The sequence below is a fragment of the Orbicella faveolata genome, unplaced genomic scaffold (genome assembly GCF_042242905.1).
Source record: "Orbicella faveolata isolate gen_17 unplaced genomic scaffold, um_ofav_v1 contig_46, whole genome shotgun sequence".
Taxonomy (NCBI): domain Eukaryota; kingdom Metazoa; phylum Cnidaria; class Anthozoa; order Scleractinia; family Merulinidae; genus Orbicella; species Orbicella faveolata.
In genome coordinates, this window is record NW_028301576.1 from 23,260,622 (window position 1) to 23,275,000 (window position 14,379).

At 37.3% G+C, this 14,379-nt stretch overlaps 1 pseudogene across 1 annotated transcript in view; it reads left to right on the forward strand.

Annotated features, from left to right (window-relative positions):
- The first annotated feature begins 9,683 nt into the window (after positions 1-9,683).
- Positions 9,684-14,379, forward strand: part of LOC149098971 (kinesin-like protein KIF3B) — a 24,676-nt pseudogene continuing 19,980 nt past the window's right edge. Inside the window, exons 1-6 of the transcript XR_016203547.1 lie at positions 9,684-9,746; positions 10,328-10,413; positions 10,951-11,055; positions 11,886-11,955; positions 12,971-13,024; positions 14,242-14,366. The product of XR_016203547.1 is annotated as a kinesin-like protein KIF3B (transcript). The remainder of the gene's footprint in view (positions 9,747-10,327; positions 10,414-10,950; positions 11,056-11,885; positions 11,956-12,970; positions 13,025-14,241; positions 14,367-14,379) is intronic.

Consider the following 14,379-nt stretch of genomic DNA (forward strand, 5'->3'; position numbering starts at 1 on the left):
ATTTAAACTAAATAACTGTATTCTTGAGTTTCTATGTTTTGCACCTATTACGGTGCTTATATATATGAAATAAGAAAATAAAACAGAAGCTTTAAAAGTGACGACAATTGGTGACGTAACGTTCTAGAAAATTGTATGATTAAGAATAAAGGCAATATACAGTCAGGAGCAATTTGTAGACTGCTCAGTTTAATACCTCGCTGCATTTACTTCAATTTGTGTATTATAGAGGCATATTCAGCTTTTCGATAATTTGCTTTATTTGCTCATAATCGCCATTCAAGTTCAAGTTTTTATTATAGTTATATGTATTTAGTTTTGGAAAATAGCGTGGTAATCGTTTGAATCCGTTTTTAATATTTGCTTACCGGCTATTCGTATTTAGCCTTTGTCTTTACCTCAATACAATTTTTAATTTCTGCCGTAATTGTCATCAATATTTAAATTTGTGATTACTTGTCATAATTGTTAAACACTGCATTTTCAAAAGCTAACAGCACTCGCTTTATTTGCCAGAGTTTAATTACAAGATATTTCCTCTGTTATTACATTTTGCCAGTTTCTAATTAAACTTGTGGATTATTTTGCCAATAAGTTCATGTTCTGACCGACTGAGTTTGTGATGTCCGTTCAGTCCAATAGGACTTTATTTAACCACCTGTTATTTGCTCATTTATCTCAGTCATTGAAAGTTCAAACACTTGTTGTTATGTATACTTTAACTGTCTCGTCTAGATAATGCTATTAATATTTAGATATTTTGTTTTAAGTGAGAACTTGTGGAACGAAGCCGCTCCTTAACGCCATACAAATCATTAGCCATTCATTACTTTTGATTTCGTTGGATCGTTTTCAATTGAGAGTAATTTAGTTCGAACTTTCCCGTCCAAGTAACATACGTTGGTAACAATAAGTTCTTAAGTTGAAACTAGAATTTTTTTTTATTATGTACCAGTCAAATCGAAGCTTCAACATCCCCTCACGGGAACTCCCCGGGCATTTGGACTTAACTTTTCAGTAGCTTCTATTATGCTTGTGATGATGTGTATGTGGCATGGTTTAATAGACAACACCAAAGAGAACCAAGGCCTGACATGCCACGAGGCACGAGGACGACAGGTAACAGGTAATAACCAAAGAGAACCAATAACAAAGCTGACAAATTTTGATGTCGAATTATTATCAATAAACCCCTAATATAAAAGTAGCGTTTTGTCGATGTGGATCAACTGCATGTAAGTATTACACTAGACCAATTTTCTACTCGTAGAGAAACACCGTGACGTAGAGAATATTTCAATTTAAAATAAGTATATTTAAGGTGTCTCCATAGGGTAATCATTTATGGCGTTGCGCGCGCAAGTGTTATGTTTTGAATGCTGTTTTTGCATTCGCTTTCACACCTAGTCCTCTCAAACTTATTACATATAATAAGCAGTGATTAAATAGTATTTTGCTATCATCTCTGTTAAAATTTTGGGATTTAGTCTTGAATTTTAAATGCTCAAACAAATGTGTTTCTTACTATTTTTATGGTTTTATTTGTGATTTTCATGAATTTCCTTCGGTGAAATCTTCCAAATTTTTACATCACATCGCTTCCAGTGGAATACGAATTTTAAACACGAAAATAGTAGGGTTTGTAAAGGCAGTTTTTTCGATAATTTCAAATTTATGTCTTTTACCGCTGCAAAAAAATCTGGTCTTAAAGACTTCCCTGAAAAACGAGCTCCAACTAAAACAAAATATTTACTACCAATCTGCCAAATTTAACAGAATTTCACCGGAGGAAACGCGAGAAAATTCACTGTCAGTTTTGCTTTTGTGCTCATGTTGACGTAATAAAATATCGAAAAACACTGCCGTTTTCCTTTGAGCGCGCGCAGATTACTTCCTCAGCGCTCGTGCGATCGTAAAACTATAGGGAGCCACCTTAATACCTCTGTTTTTATTGAAGCCAATTTTGTTAAATATTGGATACATCAGTAACAGAGAAACAATTACAGAGTTGCCAAATTTTGATGTCAAATTATTAAACCTTTAGTTATATAAACTTTTATTAGTATAATTGAAGTAACCATATTAGCACTCTGTCGATGTAGAACATAACTATTAATTTATGTGCTACTACTGCAATGTCAGTGCCAGTCAATGCGAACTTTCAAATTTGCGTAGTTTCTTAAACTTTTTAATAAATATATGAGTGTAAAATATGTTTGTTTCTGTTGAAATCATTTTTGTTTCTTCCTTGCTCTTGTTTCTTTTGCCTTCTGCGCTGACTTTGCACGGTTTTCCTTAATTCTTTTTCTGAAGATGGCTAACCCAAATCTTCACTTCATTGAAGGAAAGGCAACACTTTTTAGCCAATGTGATAAGGCCGTCTTCCGCATCAATCCCCGCCTTTAAGGCCTCTTTAATAATTATAATACGGAACGAAGCTTGTGTAGGCCTTTGGTTTTAAACGAATCCGCAATCTTTTCCTTTGAATTCATCAAAGTTTGTCTCCGCCATGATTTATCAACACATATGGATTCAGCGGGACACGTGACATGATATCGAGGCTAGGCATCAAATTACCCACCCGGTATGAGTGGTGATCAAATGCCCCGCCCCCGGGAAGACTAAGATGATCAAATCCCCTCTCCCCGCGGGTAGGAAAGGGCGTCAAATGCCCGGGGTATACCCGGGGGGAATGTTGAAACTTCGATTTGACTGCTATATTAGTTGCACTATCCTTAAAGGACTTTGTATTTCGTTGTAATTGCTTTTCACATCGTTGAGCAATAGACGCTGGTAAAAGTCATACATAAGCGATCGCAGTTGCAAAGCTCTTTCGATCACATTTCGATTAAATTTTATGCACTTTTTCGAGAAAACAAACACTGCGGTTTGGAACCAAGCAGTCGAAGTTATTGCTGTTAATTGGTTGTCCAGTTCGTTACTAGATCCCAGTACCAAAGAGTGTAACGGCTCTTCCTTGCAAGCGAGTGCCCCGGTTTGTGTCTTATTAGGGAGCTTAAGCAATGACGACGGCGACCCCGAGGACAACGCCTAGTAAAAAATGAATTTATGTTTTACCTTCGAATTTCGCAACTGTCTTGATCTGTTTAGTGCGCCTTTTGGTCTCAGAACTTGCTCAAGCTAAATATGTAACACCAGCGTTCAATTCCAAATGAAAATGCGAAAGTTAGCTACCGTCGTTCGCATTCTCCAAAATACGCAGAACTTAGTCATTTCACATTGTTGTTTTGCAGAGGACGCAAAAGAAATGTACAAAGATTTATAACGCACGTGCACAGCCATTGTTTTGCTTATTAAACCCTTCAGTTTGATTGGTGGACTTCTCGTTCCCGTTGCCGTCGTGATTTGCTTAAGCTCCCTCGTCGTACTTATTAATAGGGAGTTTTAGCAAACCACGACGTCGGCGACGGCGACGAGAACGACATTAAACAAAAGGTTTAATAGAGAGTTTTAGTAATGACGACGGTGATGAAGACGACGCCTTGGAAAAAATTAATTTATATTTTACTTTCGAACGTCACAACTCTGTAAATCAGTTCAGTACGCCTATCGGTCTAAAAGCTTGCTCAGGCTAAACATGCACCGACAGTGTTCAGTTCAAAAGAAGTTACCAAAAACTTAGCCATTCGCGTTTTCCAAAATACATAGAACTTAGTCATTTCACGTTGTTGTTTTGCAGAAGACGGCAAAGAAATGTACCAAGCTAAGATTCAAAACGCACGTGCACAGCCATTGTTCTGCTCATTAAACCTTTTGCTTGGTGTCGCTCTCGTCGCCGTCGCCGTCGTGGTTTGTTAAAACTCCCTAATGAGCAGAACAATTGCTGTGCACGTGTGTTTTGAATCTTGGTACATTTCTTTGCCGTCTTCTGCAAAACAACAGCATGAACTGACTAAGTTCTATGTATTTTGGAGAACGCGAATCGCAATGGCTAATTTTTGGTATCTTCTTTTGAACTGAACACTGTCGGTGCATGTTTAGCCTGAGCAAGTTTTTAGACCGATAGGCGTACTGAACTGATTTACAGAGTTGCGACATTCGAAGGTAAAGTATAAATTCATTTTTTTACAAGGCGTCGTCCCCATCGCCGTCGTCATTGATAAAACTCTCTATTTCCCAGGAAACGGACGGGTTCCTATATAAAAAGGACCAGGATGCTCGTCGGAAAGTTTGAAAAGAACCCCTAAGAGGTTCCAAGATCCTGTTTTGTGGGCTTGGCTAAAATATTTTCTGCCCCTAAAAGGTACCAAAGCTAAAACAACAATTTAACTGACACTGACTTTTTTTGGTGCAAAACCTTAAAGGGGCTGCGAAAGCTCCTGCTGAGGACCTCTTGGGCTGAACACTAAGAGGCACCAAAACCGTTTTTTAATCCCTGAAAGGTACGACGAGCACCCCCGTGTTCTATACATGGGGTCCCTTCCCCCGGGAATTATCTCGTTGATGAAGCATTCAGAGTTCGCCAGTTCCAGTTCGTTTACAAAAGAAAAATCTTCCGTTACAATATACTGCTATTTTAAATAGGACTAACTTTATATAAACAGTGATTTTGTAGCTCCTTGACTGAGGCGAATTCAGCGCCCATTTGTTTATTTTGTTCTGTCTTTCACTGGACATGGTGGCTTTTTCTGTTGGGCCCAGTCCACACTACGCCGGATAAATTTGAAAATGCAACTTTATTTCTACGGTTAGGCCTACCGTCCACACTAATTCATCACACAAACGGAGCTTTTTGAAACCGCTCTTCAAACCGGAGGAATTTGAAAACGCCGGCTTTTTGTTTCCGTGTGAACAGAAAACATTTGAAAAAGGAGATTTTCAAAAACGATGGCGTGACGGTAATCATGTGATTTCCATGGCTTAGTTTTACTCAAACACATGCAAATCCAAACTGACTGGTGATTGTTGCAATCAGCCAAAAATCGGAACATTTTAACATCTGTCAAGTGACACCAGGAGCCATAATCGGGGACGGAGACCGTAAGTCTCGGGATTCGCGCGCACCTATGATATGGGACAATTTTTCTATTTTTAGAACAAATTGCGCCATCCTGACGTCATATATCCGCGCGGATTCACGCACATGTCGGGGGCTCTCGCGTGGATGTTGTCACGTTGCGTGATCAAATGGTGAGAGTTGAGAGATTCTCTTGCGTATTTTTGACAGCGATGGCAGGGAATACGAACCAGGGCGCTTATATGTAGTTTTATGTTCTGAGCTAACGGAAAAGGTGGGTTTTTCAGGATCGAAAACAAGACTTCAATCTCGCGCTGGGAATGAATAATAAGATCTGCTCACGCTAGTTGTAAGCTTACGCGTATGTTTTTGCGTTTTTTCTGACTTAAGAATATAGCAAGAAAACTCTCTACTCTGGTATCGAGTTAATTTGTGAGTTTCTCAGACAATGGTTCGTCATAACAAAAACCTGTTTTGATGGTTTCTTATAGTTTCCGCTTGTTTGGAGAGTTTGCAAAAGTTTTTGACTGAAAGGAAAGTCTGACGCGTACAATTAGCTCATTTGCATAGTGCAGCTCGTGCACTTTCAAGTCCCAGTCGGTGTTTTCAATTGTCAACAAATCTTGACAAAGATTTCTTTCGTTATCTTTTGTGCTGAGATGCTGTAACAAATTTCACGAACACAAAAAAAGGCTTGTTTCTTTAACATAGGCATAGTGAAGTTTTACACTGCGAAAATGAAAATAGACAAGGAGTTTTCATAACTCAATCAACCAAATCGAAATCGTTATTCCAAGTTGATTAAAGAAAGCGTCATCGTAACTTTGCTGATTATTTCTGCTTTATTCACACATTTTCAGCTTAGCTTTTAATATGTCCTCAAACATTTATCAATCTTAAACATATTTAAAAACTATAGAGTTATTGTTTGAGTTCGATGTACGCTTTCACACGAAAGTGCGGCGGAAGTACAATTTGTCATGTTTACTGACTGTACAAAACACGCATCGGCGGGCGCTCTCATTCATCGACAACAGAGAATTTACTGGATTTTTACACGAATAAAACTGAGCAGTATCTACGGACGTAAAGTTATTGGGCCTTGATGAAACATCAAGCGTTGCTTACAATTCAAGCGAAACTCAAACTAGCAATTATTTTGTTTTACTTTTCGGTCGCGATAGACTGACAAATTCCTCGCAAGCGTGTGGCAAGAGGAACTAGGAAACTATGAAGTCCTGACGCTCTGCTATGTCTAAATATATCCAGCTAGTTTTTTGCTGTGTAATGGAAAAGCGGTTAACCTTCAGCATATGTGAAATTTAAAGTGGAGTAATATACAGCTCATGTGAAAGAAGCATCCGTCGGAACACAACTAGGTCAGCGATACATATAAGCTTACAGCGGAATATACGTAAATTCGACACTGTCTTACTTCACTCAAACTGGAGCAGCTTACGACGAAAATACTTAAGCAAAATTCCAACAGACGTAAACGCGTTGAGTTGTGGGCCAAAAACATGAAAAATTTCGGGAATTTCGGACGCCATTTCCCCCGAGCGACATCCGCAAAAATTCTCGCAGCATGTACGCGCGTGGACGCGCGTGTGCCGCAGGCGATGGCGCAATTTGTTCTAAAAATAGAATTATTGTCCCATATCATAGGGACAACCCCAATTCTAGAAATGGCGAGCGCTTACGGTCTCCGTCCCCGATTATGGCTCCTGGTGACACTAGATAATTTGTCCACTGGGTTTGATGCAAAATAAGGTTATTTCCAGATGAAGCCTGTAAAAAGCACTGAAAACAAGAATTAACTGTCAAAACTTCAGTTCATCGCACAGAACGGAACAGAAACTTACAAGATCAGGAGCCCATAACTGATGGGCTCCTGATAGAGGACATAACTGCCATGGTACTCCGTTTGCGCGCTGTTATCCGTGGAAGACTGGGTATAGTTATGGCTTGGGACGAGAAGGACTAGAAACTAAATAAGGGAAAAATGGCGGCCGGCTTGGTTCGTCAAATGAATGCCCAAACGGAATAGAAAAGACGTGTCTTCCTACCTCAGTGTTAACATTGATATGCTCAAAAGCGAAAACATTCATCTCCTTGATGGTAAACTTGACGTTTAGACTCTACGTTTTGAGAACAAGGCGGTGCTGAGAGCTTGAGCTTAGTCGTCATGGTGAGTTACGAAACGTAAACTGTTGATAATGGAGGACATATATGTATTTGTCTATAAAATTTAAATTGAGCTGATTGGCATTTTATCATTTTCTTGATTTGTTTTGCTGCTTTGTATTTGTTTTTTGTTTTTTGTTTTTTTTGCCGAAATGGAGTGAGACCTTTCAAAGATGACCCTTTATTTTGTGTCAGTGACAGTTGGAATTCAACTGGACGCTTGCTGCGTGTACCCAGGCAGTCGTTACACTGAGAAGCACAAGCTATATTGCAATTGAGCTAAATGTTCTGCATTTGAAGTCATACGAAATCCAATCGAATCGATGTGCTTAAGCTATTCTGCTTTTGATTGCATTTCTTGGAATCAATTAATAGCTTATTACTCGTTTGCAGGTCTTTAGGGCGTGAAATGAGTCAAGGTCTTTATATCAGCCTATGAACGTTTCAGTCTATTTTCCTTAGCCTTTGTGGTTTTTTTTTTTTTTTTTTTTTTTTGCGTTGCCCAAGCAAACGAGACATTTTGAATTTCAGAGTTATGGTGGTGCATGACATTGAGCTACGAACGCATTTGTCGAAAAACATATACTTATTTCATGATTTTTAGCCCATTCAGGAGTTAAAGTATAAGGAAAGGTGCTTATTTAAATGCTTGTTTGCTCAATACAGATAATCAGTTGCCTAGATAGCCAAAGTAAGTTCCAGATGTTTACACTATTTTCCAACTGCAATATTGGTGTACCGTGGAGGTACACCAACATGGCGGCTCCATACTGGGCTCTGTAAATTGTGCAAAATATTTCGAAGAATATCTGAGGTTTGGGAAAATGCACAGACTTAAAAATTAGAGAAGTGTCATCTTTATTAATCTCCTATACGCAATTTCTTGACTTTATCCACTAAATGGCTTCTGAATAACTTTTTTATTGCATCAGGATTGCATGACAGTGCAAGTCAAGAATTGTTTTGCTGGGGTCAACATACATTAGTTTCTTTAAGCTTTAATGTACAATAATTCGCTGCATAGGTTTCATTCTTGTAAAGACACATAACTCTGTTACAAGAAAATAGCCAGAGAATATCGGTTAGTTCGATATTTTAACTTTGTTATACTTTAGGAAGTTTCTCAGAACATTTTACTTAGGTGTACTCAAAGAGATACATTCGTAAACAAATTCTCTAACGTTTTGCTCCTGTTGCTCAGACGTTCTTGAGTTCATGCTGGGATTCTACTTGGTTCACGATCACGTCTAAAAATACAATGACGCTTCTGAAGATGCTTTTTATCAAGTTGAAGAGTTGCTAACCCCGGTTGATAGCTCCTTTGGTGTAACATGATTCTTGATAATTTCACTCAAAATGTGCGCTTGTAAATTGATGTCTCATAAGGCTTGCAGACTGACCCATTCTGAAAACGCTTAATGTCCTTTAGTGTTGGTCTACTGTGAATGGTACATGTATGTTCGTTTGTATCTGATTTCATCGCCCTAGAAATCATGGAATCCATGCTAACTTTTCACGACACCTTCTATAAATTGCATGTGCTGTACCCATGCAAAGGTGACGCATGCGCTTTAGAGATCACATGACAATCTGTGACTGAACAAGGGAAAAAAAAAAAATCAGAGCCAAAATTTAAACCCAGGCCTCACTGCCTGGGTAAATATGCTGTTTTTTAGCACCAGTGCTGATAATCTCAACTACCTGCCTAACATTATTATCATTAATTTTCTATAATTAATACTGAAAGGCATGATACATTTGATATCAGAAAAACTAACTCTAATAAACCTTTTTCTACTTTCAACATCAATGTGATCTATTTTTCAGTTAAAGTTTTATGTACAGGCTTAGGCTCATTGAACGTACATGTACATATACTTGTAAGCTTAAGGTTATGTGTGTTATGTTGCTATGGTACGTTGATAAGTAATAGTAATTGGACCGAATGGAGTGCAATTTAGGGAGTAATTGTGCAAGTGAAGCGTGAGGCTGATTTGAGATAACGAGCATGATTACTCCCTGAATTGTACAACACAAGGTCCAATTAGTAATTTATCTTATCTGTAACAAATTTAGGAGCTAAAAATGTCTTTTGAAAACTTCTTTTGAGTGAAAATGTCTGTAGCACTTTTCATAAGTTTTAAAAACTGCAGGAAACATCGCGAAGGAAGCCATTAATTGACGCACGTAATTAAGGGCACAGAATTGAGCAGCGAAGACGCGAGCCGCTAGGAGGGTCTGAGGGTATGCTCCTCCAGAAAATTTTGAAATCTAGAGGTTCAGAAATGCTATTTCCAGCATTCTCAAAGGACTATTTGTAATTTTAGGTATGGTAAAAAATTCAGTTTCCAAGGGCATCTCTTGGAGATCTTTTGTTGAACAAAAAACAAAAGAAACCTTTTGTTTCACTAAACGATGAAGTCACCAAAATGTGGCATTTGTCGCTAGTTGTTCAAAGTGATACAAGTTTTATTGTTCATATAATTACGCTAATCTCTTGCTGTTGCTTCGCTAGCACAAGCAAATAAGGCGCTGAATGGGCCGGATTCAATTTTGTTTTGTTGTGACATCTGTTCGATATGAGGTTGGGCAATTTTTTTTTTTCCCAGTCTATTTCTCTACTTCTTTCAAAAATCAAAACATTGTATTTAAAAAAAACCCATGCTGTTGAAACTGCTGAAAGTAACTGCTGCCTTGCATCGAAATCCACCTTCAAAGGATTCGCTCCAAAAGATTCCGCTTGAAAAACTGATTTTTTTTTTGCATAGTATTACATTATTTCTCAAAAACGAAGTGCAAATCAACAAAAGCAATTATGCAACAATGCTTTTCATGTCAAAACAAGTCAGTCTACCAAAAATTGGCTCGATCCTGCAAAAAATGAAAATCACCCCAAAAAGTGATATAGCCCTTTTTGCATGAAATCCTTCATTTCTTTTAGTGCTATTGGCAATTATTCTTCATTTATCTTTTGTCTTTAGTTGATTTTTTAGGTATTTATAAATGTAACACCCTTCTAAAATTTGTTGTTACTGTAAATACTCTTGGTCTGAAAATTGGAAAACTTCTGCAGAATTCAAAAGCAAGACATAATTATACATATTAGGTTTATGCTCAGTTAACTACACAACTGAACCTGGTTGACGTTTGTCATGTTGACTTCAGTCTAGCAAGAAACCAGGCGAGTCTGTGAAGGTGGTTGTAAGATGCCGTCCAATGAATGAAAAGGAAATAGCCCAAGGGCATCAAAGGTAGGGCTGTTGTAAGCTGTGATAAATTTGCAGGTAATTTAAGAGACCTTCCAATAAGCCAGATCCCTTATTCTGAAAACCCTGTTGGGACCCTCTAATTTATTTTGCGTTGCCGGCTTGTTCACAGCAACATATAAACTTAAAAACCTTTTTGTGTAGTAGAATTTTAAAATTTGTTTTCATTTAGTATTCTCAAAGAATCGTTAAAAAGTCATGTGATACAAATTAAATGTGATTTTGAAAGGGAATTACTGCATTATAATGGGTGCTGCGAGAAAATATTGCTATTGTTGTGTTCGGTTCTGTTGCTACGCCACTCTGACCAATATATAATTATATGAATTCATATATTTTCTCTCAACTAGCTGCCAATACATGTACATGTAGAATGGGGTAGTGTTGTTTAGTGTTTTCTCCCTCCAGTTACACTGTAACTACACATTATGATGTTTTCAGACTGCTACAGCTGTACATGTTCGACTAACTTGTTGATTCTAACATGTCTAAATTGTGATGTTATTCTTTTTATGCTTTAAGGATAATTGAGATGAATGTTAAAAAAGGGACAATAGGAATCACCAACCCAGCTAAGAAAGAAGAAGTGCCATGCATGTTCACTTATGATTCAGTTTATGACTGGAAGTGAGTTAGTCATTAATTAAAAGTTATGTGTTGTAAATAGGGGGACTGCCTTGTACATGTAAAAGCCCATAAGGGTTTCTTCAGTTTCCATCCAGAATAGTTATCCTATTTTTGTCACAATTCATATGGTAAATGATTTTTAAACATGGGTAAATACAATATTTAAACAATCAATCAATCATCTCATTCATACATATAACCCAATTTAAGGCAGCATGGACTACATGACCACGATCCGACTTCTAAGGGCACTAGGTCCATGTAATGATTAAGGGTTGAGGAGAGGTGACGGGAGAAGTCTACTCTAATTTGATGTCATTTAGCACATGTACTCTGACAAAGAAAGGATGTGGTCTCATTGCTGGACAGGCATATTTTTGTGCATACATTGTTCAAATATGATTCCTGAATTAACTTATTGGTTCTGTATTACAAAGCCCAGCCCTCCAGCAGCTCAATATCAATGAAAAGAACTCCTTAATAAAGGACTTTGATCCTTAATTGTTGCCGCCCATCCTCACGGAACAAATAACTTTAATTTATTGCCATGTCATGTCATGTCATGTAAACTGTCAAATGTGTGCACTCAGATAAGAAGAAATGTATTGAGTGTCACCATAAATTACCCTACCATAATTATTAACATTAACAGTGAAGGCAACTTTTCTGTAGGTTAAAAATGTTATGATTTTGTCTTAATTATGTATACTTGAATGGTTTAGGTGAAATTGTCCATTGAATAGGTTATTTTAAAAGTTTGCTAAAAACTGCTATAATTTACCTGCTGTCATCTGCATTTTAACATTGCTGTGCTTGTGATATTTATTTAGTTCAAAACAGATTGATCTCTATGATGAGACATTTAGACAGTTGGTGGATTCTGTTCTTAAGGTTATAATGGTAGGTTTTTTTTCTTTATTTTGATTGTGGCGTTATGTATTCAATTCCCTGTCATGGTTGTGACAAAAGCTGCATCGGAGAAACGAAATAAAAATTTTCCACCCAGCTCAAAGAACATCAAAAAGCGGTTGTAAACAGACACTCGCACAAGTCAGCTTTAGCGGAACACTGTTTACACTCTGGCCACACCAGCTCCTGGGAATCTTCAAAGATTACAGATAAAAATTTTTACTAACATTTTTACATTTGTTTTAAACCAGAGTAATATTTTACAATCATGAATCAACCACCTGGTTACAGGACCATTTTTTTTTTTTTAATAAATTAATTTGTCAAAAAAGAAAAAAAAAAATCACACATACAGTACTTTTATTAGTAACATTTAATTCTTTGAGTGGCTTGGTCATACTTTTTTTCCAGGTGAGCATTGTTTGGTTTTCTTTCTATTGTTTAATTCAATGTTAAATTACATCTACAGTCTTGAAACTCTCCACTAACGGCCACTCTTGTAAGCTGACAGCTCTACCTTCAGATACTTCTTTTATCAATTTTAGCAATTGCCTGTTTTGCCTCCTAGTCAAACTCTGTAATTTGCACATTCTTGTAAGCGGATGCGCACAATTTTTGAAAATGTAAATTGGATTTTCTTTAGTGTAACACCATCTTGTAAGCAGACAACCCATGAATATTTGACTCTTGAGGCAATGAAATTTGTCTCTAATTTGCAATATTAGATCAACTTAAGTATGACCTTTGGCAGTGCTCAACAGAGCAGTAGTGGGGATCGGTTATGTCAAATCTTCATTTGATGGTTCTTAATAAACAGACACTTTTTCCAATTCTGGAGGGACTGTCCCCTTATGAGAGTGGACTAAGTGTATAAAAAGGTACAGACCTTTAATTTTTCTTGGACCTAGTACATATGTGAATGGTATGTGATAAATATTATATGGAACAAGACTTGACTGTTTTAAGCTACTTTGTGAATTTAAATGTACAGTGTATTCTTTGCTAGGTACAATATTTGCCTATGGACAAACAGGAACAGGCAAAACATTTACCATGGAAGGTAATGTCAGTTAGAATGATTGACAGTGTATTGTCAATAATTATATAAAGCATCATTTGTTAAAATAAATGTGTACAAAAGGCACTTAATGACTGGCCCCAAGAGAAACAGTGAGTTTTGTTTCCCTGAGACCCTTCAGTGAGCTTTGAGGTTTCCTGCAGGACCAGTCATTAAGTGTTTTGTTATACCTCCCAACTCAAAAATTGAAAAAACTGTAAAGAAAGATGTTTGCTTGAGGCTTGCTGGCTCACAAGTTTGTTGCAGTTTCAAGGAGCATGACCTGATCACATGTGAGTCCAACATTCAAGTTGTTGTTTCCCTAGGGAGTTAGTGAGTTTTGACCCACGACACGTGAAACAAATTCTCCTCAAATCAGAAAACGTATTTGAGTTGGGAGGTATAACAATAGCTGTAATCACACTCAAGTCTGTGGTCAAATATTGTTTTGTTTAAAAAGGCAAACAAACAAGGTCTTTAGCAGAATTCACCTTTTTGCCTCGTTTCATGTTAAACTGCTTACAACTAAATAACAACAGCTGTTTTTGGTTGGCTTACTGCACCTTTCAAATGTTCGGCGGCTCCTCCCTGCTTCCGACTACTGCTGAACACTGTTTCATAATTTGTCTGAACTGTGCTCAAGGATTTGATTACCACGCACTCGGTGGTAGTTGTAAGCTGAAGGGGCTGCCGAACATTTGATTGACAGTAGTGAAAAACGCATTTGTCGATTGAGCTTTGAATTTTAAAGTCCACATGTTAATTGAAAGGCGCGGTAAGCCATTGTAAACAAGCGAGATACACAAGTCTTCCCTCTAGGTTGTGGGTATTTTACTAGCAAACAAAATCTCGATAAGGGAAACACAGTTGAACCTTCAATTACTGGTCAAGTAGAAGATTAACCCTGAAAAAAAGAACAAACAAAAACACTTTCAAGGTCAAAGTAAAAGTCGGTAAATGTACATGTATTGTGCATCTGTGTGACTTACACTGTACTTATTTTACACAATTTTATAACTGCACATTTTTGGATTACTATTATAGGACCACAATCTAAGCAGGCACAAGGCACTAGGCAGTGTAATTCACAATCATACATATAAAGCCAGTTCCACTAATTTGTTGTCAAACACTCTGCCTTAAAAACAAAATTGACAGCTGGTAACTTATTAGTGATTAAAATTTACAATTTTAGTTTCTTTATTCTTGTTGCTTCACAGGTGTACGGACAGACCCTGTTTTAAGAGGAGTGATACCCAATTCCTTTGAACATATCTTTACACACATAGCCAGGACAGAGAATCAGCAATATTTAGTCAGAGCTTCTTATCTTGAAATTTATCAGGTACACTTTACTT